General features: G+C 39.6%; 1 protein-coding gene across 1 annotated transcript in view; it reads right to left on the minus strand.

The window, feature by feature from the left end:
- Positions 1 to 10,458, minus strand: part of gjc1 (gap junction protein gamma 1) — a 46,644-nt gene extending 36,186 nt beyond the window's left edge. Inside the window, exon 1 of the mRNA XM_067570443.1 lies at positions 9,736 to 10,458. The gene's annotated coding sequence lies outside the window, so the exon portion shown is untranslated. The remainder of the gene's footprint in view (positions 1 to 9,735) is intronic.
- Between the last annotated feature and the right edge of the window lie 425 nt (positions 10,459 to 10,883).

Raw genomic sequence — 10,883 nt, forward strand, 5'->3', positions numbered from 1 at the left:
GCCAATCAGGCGTGAGCGCTCGTGGTCGGATCAGCGCATGCCTTCCGCCATGTGCAGCGCTGTGGCACAGATCCCCTTATGGATTCTAATATGTTCTCCACAGTGTCAGGGGCACTCGGCTGATCACTCTTGTGTGTGTGTGTGTGTGTGTATGTGTGTGTGTGTGTTTGTTTGTTCAGATAATGAAGGTGACTGTGTGTTTAATGAAATCTCTGCACCCTCCTCGACTGCACCTATGGTGATAGCGTTTCACAGGAGAGTCACATGGCTGAATAGTGGGGGGTTTGTGTAGCTGTGTGCGTGCTTAACTTACAGCACTCTAAACTTTGATCACTATGTGTCTCTGAAACCTGAAACCAATAACTATTTTGGGCCTGAAGCTTATTTTTTTACTGTGTCACCTTTAAAGGTGCAGCCAGCTATTCTAATCCAATACACTTTTTGTCAAATTCAGCGAATATCTCCTCACGGTCCGCTAACTGTCTACTGTTCTATGTGTGCGCTGAAAAAAAATGTTTGTACACAGCCCTGGCTCTATAAATGGGAAACAAATAAAGTGGCTCGGACTGGGCCACACAACACTATTCCACTATTCCAGTCAATAAGCAACAGGAGGCCTTCCTGCTCGGAATTGTGAAGACTGAAGGGAGGGGTGTATTTGTTTGGCTGTTGAGTTCAAATAACAACAATCTTTCTCCAGAAATAATGACTCCACTTTTAACAGAAAAATAGCCAATAAAGCCAGCAAAACCAACAACACAGGAAGTGGGCGCTTCCCTCGGGATGCTGATGTTACTCCGCTGGAAAAGTTTGTGAAACACTATTTAAATCCTTGTGACATCAAAACTATCCAATAAAATCCTGACTAATAAAGTTTTGATGGAGTTAGCAGCTCTGGCAATTTGACCCACTGCATCTACTGAATCTCTTGGGTATATTAAGCTTGTAAATGGAGGATTAAAGAGGAAATAAAATGTTATTAGTGAGTATTTTTGGTCTTGAACCTCCATCATTATAAATATAAAAGTTCTATGATTACTTTTTTTATAATAAAATATTAGCAGTGTTGTTGTTGCCTCCTACAGGACATAATGAAGTATTAACTTATAAGACCTGTGTGACCTACCTGTTCTGATATATGGTATCTACAGTGGCATGAAATTATAGTTCTGCAAAAGGAGCACTGTGTCTTTTGTTTTTAATTAGCAGAAATTATAATAACAATATTGTTACTGTTCTGCAGGCCACTTGTTTAATGTCATGAGGAGTACAACAGACTGCAGCTACAAATTTGGACCTTTAAAGGCACAGTTCATAATACAGATCTAACCAAAATGATAGCCACTAGCCATCACTAGGCTTCACTAGTCTTCACTCCAAACAGTCTCCACTGACATTAGAAACATGTAGGAGAAAATACAGGCATGTGGTATGTACCGTATGTCTGTAGCCACCGTAGCCTCTAATGCACATGTAGTTGCAACCTGTTCTCATTCCCAGAGCGTCAAATTGCTTTTTAGTGGACATGTGCACATATTTAGAATACAGATATGCATGTGTAAGTGTCAGTTTCTCCCTCTAATGAATATTTGGTCTGGTCCTGACTTCAAAAAATCTTCAAATACTTCTCAAAATTTCGCTTTTCAACACATCTGTGCATTTTTGGGGGGGGATTTTTCATACAAAACCTTTTTTTATATTCTTTAATTGGTTAAGAGCAGATTGTCCTAAAGAAACGTCCTCTGCCCATAGAATCAACATCACTGGGCATTATAAGTTTTAAGCTGTTCAGCAATGATGTGAGCTTTATCTGAGTTAACAGAAGTTACAAAGGATTATTGACTCACATATCTTCATCATGGATGTACCTTCATATTTCTAAACCTTCATATGAGCAGAGCATCACTCCGTCTCATGAGAATACACAAAGTTCACTATGAGAGTTGAGAGCTGAGGATGTGCTGCTGAGATTTAAAAACAAGGAACAAGAAGACGGAAATGAAGCAGAAATAATGCTGCAGGGTAAGTTTGCTTTTAAAGTTTGTTGATGCAGAGTTCAGTGATTTAAAGTCTCTGTTTTCCTCACAGATTTCTGACAAGGACTGTCAGCAGCTGTTTGGAGTTAGCATTAGCATTAGCCTGCCGCAGACTCAGTGGAAACTGTGCATCAGAAAAGTGCATCAGATGAATAAAAAGAGTTCAAATTGTTAGATTATCTACAAGAAGCTGTACTTTTGATGATCATCTTTTTTCTGTGTTGTTTATCCTAAAAAAATACTGTTGCACATCAATTTGACAGGGGACACCCCTCAGCATCACTTTTTAATACACTGGGTACCCCCAGCGTCATTTTTCAACATGCAGGTAGTCCAAAAAAGGGCAAAAAGGGGTGGACAGCTAGATAAAAAGATGGCAGAAACCTGGACTGCTGCAGGAGACCACTGTTTGCTTCACGCTTCCACTTTCGTTTTGAGTGCTAATTTTAACCCAAACTAAAGGTTGGAAAATGCATCTCATAATGACACGGACGGGTTTTCATTGGAGTAAGCTGTAAGCCCGGTGCGTCACTGATGCCTTGTGCATCAGTATCAGACACTGAGAGTCGTGACAAAGCAGCGTCACTTTTTATCATACTGGTTACCCCTTAGGCCAGAGAAATACTTGCTTTTAACTACACATGCACATGCACATTATGGCTGCATTGCATATCCTGCATCCATTTGGAGTGTTGGTTGTACATGTCCTCGGAAATTAATGCGATGCGTCCACAAGATGCAATACGAACATGAACGGTAGGGGCAGAGTAGTGGCCGTATGGGGATGTGACAGGGTCAGGGGTCAGTCGGCACGAAAGCAGCGACAACAATGGCCGAGAGTTATGAAGACAAGTTAATAGACCAAGTCTGCAATTACCAGCATCTGTACAATGTGTCATTGCCACGATGACAAATATATTTGAATTAACAAAGTAATTAAAACCTCCTCAAGCGTCGCCATGTTTATTTTTTACATCATGCTTCTTCTTCCTCTTCTTCTTCTTCTTTGTGTTTTTTGGCAGATTTTACATCATGCAAATCTGGAAGTACATTCACGATGCAGCTGGTTGTCTATGCAAACACATGATTAAAAAGCAAGTATGTCTCCAGCCTTAGTGTCATTTTTCAACGTGCAGGGTAGTCCGATAGACTTCAATAGAACTCCCACAACATCTGAAATAGACGCCATGAGACCGATGACGTCTATATAAGATGACAAATGTCTTTATTCGGAGGTGGCGGTTTGGGTGGTGGACCTTTTTGAGGAGGCACAGGTCAGCTACAGCATAGTGAAGGAGCCTGTGTATAAATTAAGCTTAAAAGAAACTTATGTATTCAATAATGATAAGAAGAGCAACACAAAAATGCATCATTCATCTATAAGTGAAATCACATGAATATACAGTAACTACGATTTATATGGATTGGATCTCTAACCACACAGCTGACCAATGTCTAATATTTGATAAAAGAGACAGAAACAGCACTGCCAAACTTGTATTTTGATCTAATCTTATACAAAAACACTTTGCAACCGACTCTGACAACACAAGATGCATCAGAGCGACCACAGATAAAAGTGAAACAACAGGTATGAGTCAGTTGGATACACAGTCAGCAGATGATACCTCACTAATGCTGAGTCCGAGAATGTGAGTGAGACAAAGAGAAAGAAAAAGAAAGGTAGTGTCATTAGAGACTGACAGTGAATGAAACAGCCTCTTGCCACACTGTCACGTTGTGGCCCCGCCCCCTCCTGTGACCCCAGGGGAAGTGGCATAAGACCTGTCACCCTGAATCATACCCTGCGCCACGACAGCCAGGCTCATATGTAAATGTGTCAACATGCACAGATTCATGAGTCCGACATATCAGTTTGAATATGCATTTTCAACACTGACTGGAGCGTAAACATCTCTGTATGCGGGCTCAGTGCATCTATGTGTGTGTGTGTGTGTGTGTGTGTGTGTGTGTTTCCAGGCGCACAGTACGTATGTGTGAGCTGATCCTGGTATGTTATAGTGACATTCCCCGGTGGGAAGGAGCCTCACGACTCTTTTAATTTGCTAGACTGCCCATATCTCTTCATGAGCACAAGCTAGGCGAAAGTGACATCTGATTTCATCCACACTCAGTGGGATTCTCTGTCTCGCTCTATATTTTTCCTGTACTACTCATGTCCCAGCTGTTTACACCCTTTCAAAGTGAGGATTCACAGCTTTTTGCTGTTTCATATCATTGTAAATTATTCATACTTTTCAGGGGTGGGGGTTATGTTTGATGGTCACAATCAGCGATTTCAAGACTCTTCAAGGCTCTGGGAACTTGTGTGATGGCTCATTGTTTGTCATTGTTTTTTTTTGTTAATGCAAAGAAATGATCATTAAATGATGAAAATAATCATTGTTTGGAGCCCTAATGGCATGTCATGACACATGTCATTTCACATGATATGGCAGAAAAGTTCAATTTAGCAGAATAGTGATGATAGTAATGATTAAATTTAAGAGATAAATAATGATAATTAAGATAAACTTATTTCAATGGTAAATTAGGGCTGAAATTACTGTTTTCTTTATTGATTTTGAAAATAATATTTATTTATTTATTTATTTTGTTTAATCAATTGATGTCAGAATGTCCGAAAATGGTTTTCAAAAAGTGAAAAACGCCCAATGTGACATATTAATATCGCTTGTTTTGTCTGACCAACTGTCAAAGACCCAAAGATATTCAATTCACATTGATTAACATCAGCGTAAAGCAGCAAATCCTCACATTTCAGAAGTTGGAACCAGCATATTTTTTGGCATTTTTGCTTGATGAATAAGTTTATTAGTTTGCTAAATATAGTTTGTTGTTTCAGCACCTTGATAGATAAATGCTTACTCCTAAATATTTGCCTGCAGTGTGGTTACTTGTGCATTGTGAATACATGTGTTTCGCACCACTCTTCACATGCTGCAGCAGTACTATGGATGACATGAATCCTGGTGGTCAGGATTCCTTTTGTCAGAAGAAGTCAGATGTTTCTCTTCCATATTTTGCAGTTAAAGACTCAGAGATCTGCCGTGGCGTCACAGTGACACGTGCACCGACACAACTGGAAACATGCCTGTTTGGGAAGGGTCAGGGCCGACTGCGGGGCTCGTTTTCATCGTCATCCTGAGTCACGAGAGCATGACACAACCCTCCCCCGCTCATCACGATGTTGTCTAATATTTGGAGTCTCCCCTAAAAAAAAAAAAAACGCTGTTTTTGGATACAAAGCACGTACAACTGTACTTTAAGACTACAGTCTTCATCAATAGCACATAAACTGAATCAATTACGGAAATACATGAAGGTCAAAATCTTACCGTGAAGCTCATGATTTAAAAATTTCATGACAGTTTAATTACAATCCAGTTTTAATCTTTATATCTATCTAAAGACACACGGACGCATCTCCGTAGCCTCACCAATTATTTTCATACCAACGTCATGGAACAAATTTAACGATATTCATTCAATCTTCAAGATGAAACTATTCTCCCAGAAAATTACCATTTGCCCATTCCAAAAATAGCTCCGCCACATTATCCAAATCCATACATTACATCCACACTGTAATTCCAAAAAGCCATATGAGTATAAAGTTCTATCTTTAAATAAGATAGGGACACATGTGTAGGGAGTAAAAGTGGGTCTACTGCGACAAAACACACCCTCTACTGCATCTACCATCTGCATAATGACCTCTAACAATTTAAATCGCCTGGTAATTACAAAAAGCGCAAAGCACCTTCCCACTGCTTTTGCTTTAATGTGGTTTACAGGAACTGGCAACCAGAAAATGCAGAGCAGAGTACACAGTGTCAAGCAGAGGGAATCCAGACTAGTTGGCAGGCATAAAGACACAGTTTTCCCTCAGTGAGCCGCACTCTGAGGATTAAAGCTGGCAGTGTGCTCACGTCTGCTAAACAAGATATAGAAATAATACCTTGATATTTCATGTCGCGCGAGGCCAGTTAGGAAAGGGCCACAGAGGCTGTAAAGTATCTCCCCATCATCTCCGCACATCACCGCAGTCACTCACACGCACCTTTTCCAGATGCCAATATCATAATATGTGAAAACACCTGCTTTTCATATACAAGTGGGTGTGATTCTTTGATGTAGTGGCTAAAAACATAAAATTTACCTCTTACTGTACTGGCTCCACATCACACATTCTGAAGGCAAGAATTGGGAAAAACAGGAAGTGAATTACTCCAATTATTCAAAATAGCTGCCTATAAAGCATGTAATTGACTTAAACACATCCCGCAGACATTTCACTTGACAATTATGGTAATTGTAAATGCCTGATTTAATTGCAAGAGATTAGCATAAAAAAAAAACATTTAAAAACCAGCATAAAGGCAGAAAATTTGATACACATAATATTCTAGTGATGTTTAGAGATCAGAACTGTTTTTATGGTGGAAATGAGGTAATTTAAGATTCAGAACTACCATGTATGACTGATTCTAGTGAATACTACGCAGTTATTTCAGTATGTAAATCTCTGAGTGAGTGGCTGAGCTTTTATGTTGATATCATTTTACCATACAGTAACATTAAATGTGAGATCATTTGTGAAATGTTGGGACTTTATGCGTTGTGCTCTTGAAAAGTCTCTTAAAGGTTGCAAGAAAATCTTAATGCGCCCTCAATTTAATTTACCATCATTAATTAAAAGCTCCTGGAGTTTTATTCTGGCTTTTAACGGTAAATTGAAAGAGGAACAGAATAATGAATTCTACAGTATATGGTGGTATTGATTTTCCATGTATCACAGTGTCATTAAGAATTGATATAGTATCATAAAAGTCAGTAGTGAGCACAGCAACAGAACTAGACAGATGGAAATATTTAAACATGTTAAAAAAAAAAATCAAACCAGGTACCTTTAGGCCATTTTGAGAGACACTAACACGCTGAAGATTTCGAGTGTGTGCTCTGCAGTGTTGGAACCAAGTGTATTTACTCAAGTACTGTGCTTGAGCACAAATTTGAGGTACTTTATTTCAGTAGTTCAGTGTCGTGCTACTTTGTACTTCTCCTGCACCGCAATTCAGGGGGATGAATTGCACTTTTTACTCCATTACATCTATTTGACATCTTTAGTTGCTACTTTTCAGATCACGATTTCACACACAATATATATAAGTCACGAGTTTAAAATATAGATTAAGCTACCCAACGGTATATAAAATAATCCAAATTAGCTCCAGCAACAAGAACCGGTAGTAATAATCCAATAATGTAATATATAACAGTATAGCAAACACAGGGGCTGTTTTCCTGAATTATACATACTTTTTCATTTGATACTTTATGCACTTCAGTGACTTTTTCAATACAGGACTTTTACACGTAATAAAGTATTTTTATATTGCATAATTGCAACTTTTTCTTAAGATCTGAATACCTCCTCCACCACTGGTGTTATTTACACTTTTAGGGCATCTCTTTAGCGTTTAAAATCATTTAGTATGTGCTCTAAATTTCACATTTTCATCATACAATTTGGGAATCAAGACACTAATTTGCAGCATAGTTGAAAGCAAGCTTTGTCAGTGTCGCTGTTCTCTACTTATTAAAGAGCCATTTCCAGCACCTTTTCTTGGCTTGACTCTTGTTGGAGGACCAAAGAAACAAAGCCACAAAATTTGCTGATTTGATATGTTATAAATCAACTTACCAGCCAACTAAGAGGCTATGTGACATTTTTTTAGAGTTTTCTAGGACATCTTCTAATCATTTAATCCATGCACAATTCATCACTTATACAGTATCTGCCAAGTCATGAGGTTTTTTTTTGGGGGGGGGGGGGGGGGGGCGCAGGAGTGATTTTCTGCACCAGTGTAATAATACAGAAATGCTGTATTTTAAATGAAAAGAGGACAGGAGCACATTGGTCATGATACTAACTGAAGTGATGGGGCATTTACTTTCTGCCACAAAGAATCTGCTCCTCATCTCTCTCTCTCAGGGCTGGAGTGCACAGAGGTCGACTTCCCCTCCTCCCATATTGGTACAAGTCATCTCTTGGAGGGATGCAGGGGGTAACAAGCCGGGAGGGGTTATTGGGCAACAGAGATGGACTACCTCGCAGAAATAGTTTCACATACAGAAAATTTTCATTAAATCTACAGCAAGGCTGTGCAATGCCAAAACAGCACTCACTGGATGGAAAAAAAGAAGGAATGGAGGGCAAATAGAGGTAGAAATGCTTCTACTGGCAGCTAACCAAAGAATAAATTCTGAATAAATACATAGCATCCATACGTTATGCAGAAAGCAAGCATTATTCACTAGCAATAAGCTCTTTCAATTGGCCAGATCCCAAATGTATCACCGTGACTTTACAAATAGCGTGGATTTTCTGAAGCACGGAGCAGAAACTCATCATGGTGGCTCATATTTGAGCCGTCGCTGGTGTGGCGTTGACAAATGCTCCGCACAGAAACCAATGTGGCATATTTCAAAGGCACCCAGCACAATGAAACGGTTTCTCATCAGGGTGAATAATGCCGGGTGCTTGCTGCTCCTTAACTGCTCTGAGTGGTGGGAGTGTTTCATTTGATATATGGACTTCAGAAATGATGAGGTAATCACTGAATCGGGGAATATGTGTATGGAGGGGCTGTCAAACCAATAGTTAGCACATTCTGTTAAGAGCGTAAGAAGGCTTTTAGAGCTAGAGCACCATAGGTAAAGGCACAAGTACTACTATAAAATAAAATGCTACAGACAGTTTTTATGGTTACACAATAAAAGCACATATTAAAAATACTTGAAGCTTATTTGTGTGATTATTTATACCTGGAATAGCAGTGTTAGAATGTTAGAATATTTTATTTTGGCAGCTATTTAGTTTTAGACAATTTACTGAGCAACAAACCTGTTTTATTATAATGAAAACTTCTGCTGCAACCACCATTAATTACTTTATCATCCTAATTGAAATAATTCAGCTCTTTAGCTTCGACTACATAAAACATAAAATATTATTCAGTACAAGACACTCCACTAAAAGACGCTCAAAATTGAAAATGCATTGGCAAAGCTTCACTTGTGCAATATATTCATTATTAGTGAATCTCAAGAGTTTACCAATAAAGTCATTATAAAGTCTACACATGCTTCCACTGATCTGAACAGATCCTGCAGGATTTAACCAAACCCTGAGGAGAATCTCTGCACCGCCCATCCACACCATGTTGCTGCTGAGATGATTTGAGAACAAAAGATTGTGAGACACACTGGTTCCGTCTCAAAAACTGGGGTGGAATGGTTTCTCAGAAGACGAAATTATGTTTGATTAGAAACTGATGGGCACGCATATGGATTCTAAATTAGCAGCTTCTGTCAATTAGACGCGCAGGTCGCTGCCTCCCAAAAGCACGTTTTCACGGTGAAGTTGGGCTCTTGTTGCTCACAGCTTGGCCTTAACCAATGTGTTACACACGCAGAAATTAGAGAAAATTCAGTGCAAATTATAAACGAAATAAACCACGGAGATGCAACCATCGTCTGTGCGTTATGGTGCCAAATGGTGACCCCCGACATTCACACTCACCGTGGAGTCCCATTGGCTTAGAAATGGCACATTAAGAACAAAGATGGAAATAAATAACACAATACTGGGAATTATTAGATGAATTCTTACCGCTATGCGAGTCTGTGAAGATGCTTTAAGATATAAGATGATCTTTTTCTTGGGAGGGGAAGGTCGTTTTGGACTTGGTGAGGTCCAAACTTGAATCCCGCCGTTGATTATCTGCTCCACTTCTCGGGAGGAAGTTGGAACCAGCAGGGTGTTTCACTGATGGGTTTTTATTTTATCTCATAGCATCACTGCGAGATTTGTAAGCATTCTTTGTCCATGCCCGTCACACTAGTCTTCCTTCGGTCGAGGAACGTCGATTAAACTATGTGGTCTGCTGCGTAAAACCGGTGCCAAAATTCCTGCGGGCCCATTCCGATACAGCGATGCTAGACAATAGTCTGGTCATTTTGGCACGGACTGAACCTACCCCGCTGCCAAGAATAATCGCATCGGCTGATTAAAACCAAATCTTGAGAGCTATTTTGTTCATATCTCTGTGACTGGCTCGAGAATAAATATGTCAGTCGCTCACATGTGTCAGTTGGCTCCGGTATTGTCTGTCGGGTCCCTCATCCTCTTCTTCTTCTTCGCAGTGGACAGTGGAGTTGCCGATCTGTTGATCACTGGAGGTCCACCTACATCCAGCGGTGTCTTTGTCTCGGGTTTTTCAGGACCAGGCTTTCCGCCGTGTGCCACATACAGTCTGACACTGGCTGAACGGGGGTCTGGTTGAGTGACAGCTGGATTCCCTGACTGAAAGCTTGGCGACCCGTCTTTGCAGGGGAGCAGTAAAAGCAGGATGCTGCGCGTACGCGTCTTTGACAGTGCGCGCACCCGATAGGTCACACATCCTGGGTTCATAAACATCTGCTGAATATGAAAAAGCAATTAACCCAATTACAAACAAAATGCGTTTTTACAGAAATTAGTATTATATTCTCATTGTATTTCTATTTAAGCCCGTAGTGCCCTTAGTTTATAATGTGTATAATCATATTCAAGGTTTTTTTTAATCACCTATGATAATCTATAATTTTAATATTATTATATTTCATAGGCTCAGTATTGCTTAAAAATATATGGTAGGATTACTGTTGGTATGTTTGGTATATTGTAACTTAACTGTGTTACATTCTTTATTCTCAGTTATAATTTTTTTAATGTGTCTTCTTCTCTGCCTTGCATTACAATGTTAGACAGTTACAAGA

Source organism: Thunnus thynnus, chromosome 17 (genome assembly GCF_963924715.1).
Source record: "Thunnus thynnus chromosome 17, fThuThy2.1, whole genome shotgun sequence".
In the NCBI taxonomy this organism is placed as follows: domain Eukaryota; kingdom Metazoa; phylum Chordata; class Actinopteri; order Scombriformes; family Scombridae; genus Thunnus; species Thunnus thynnus.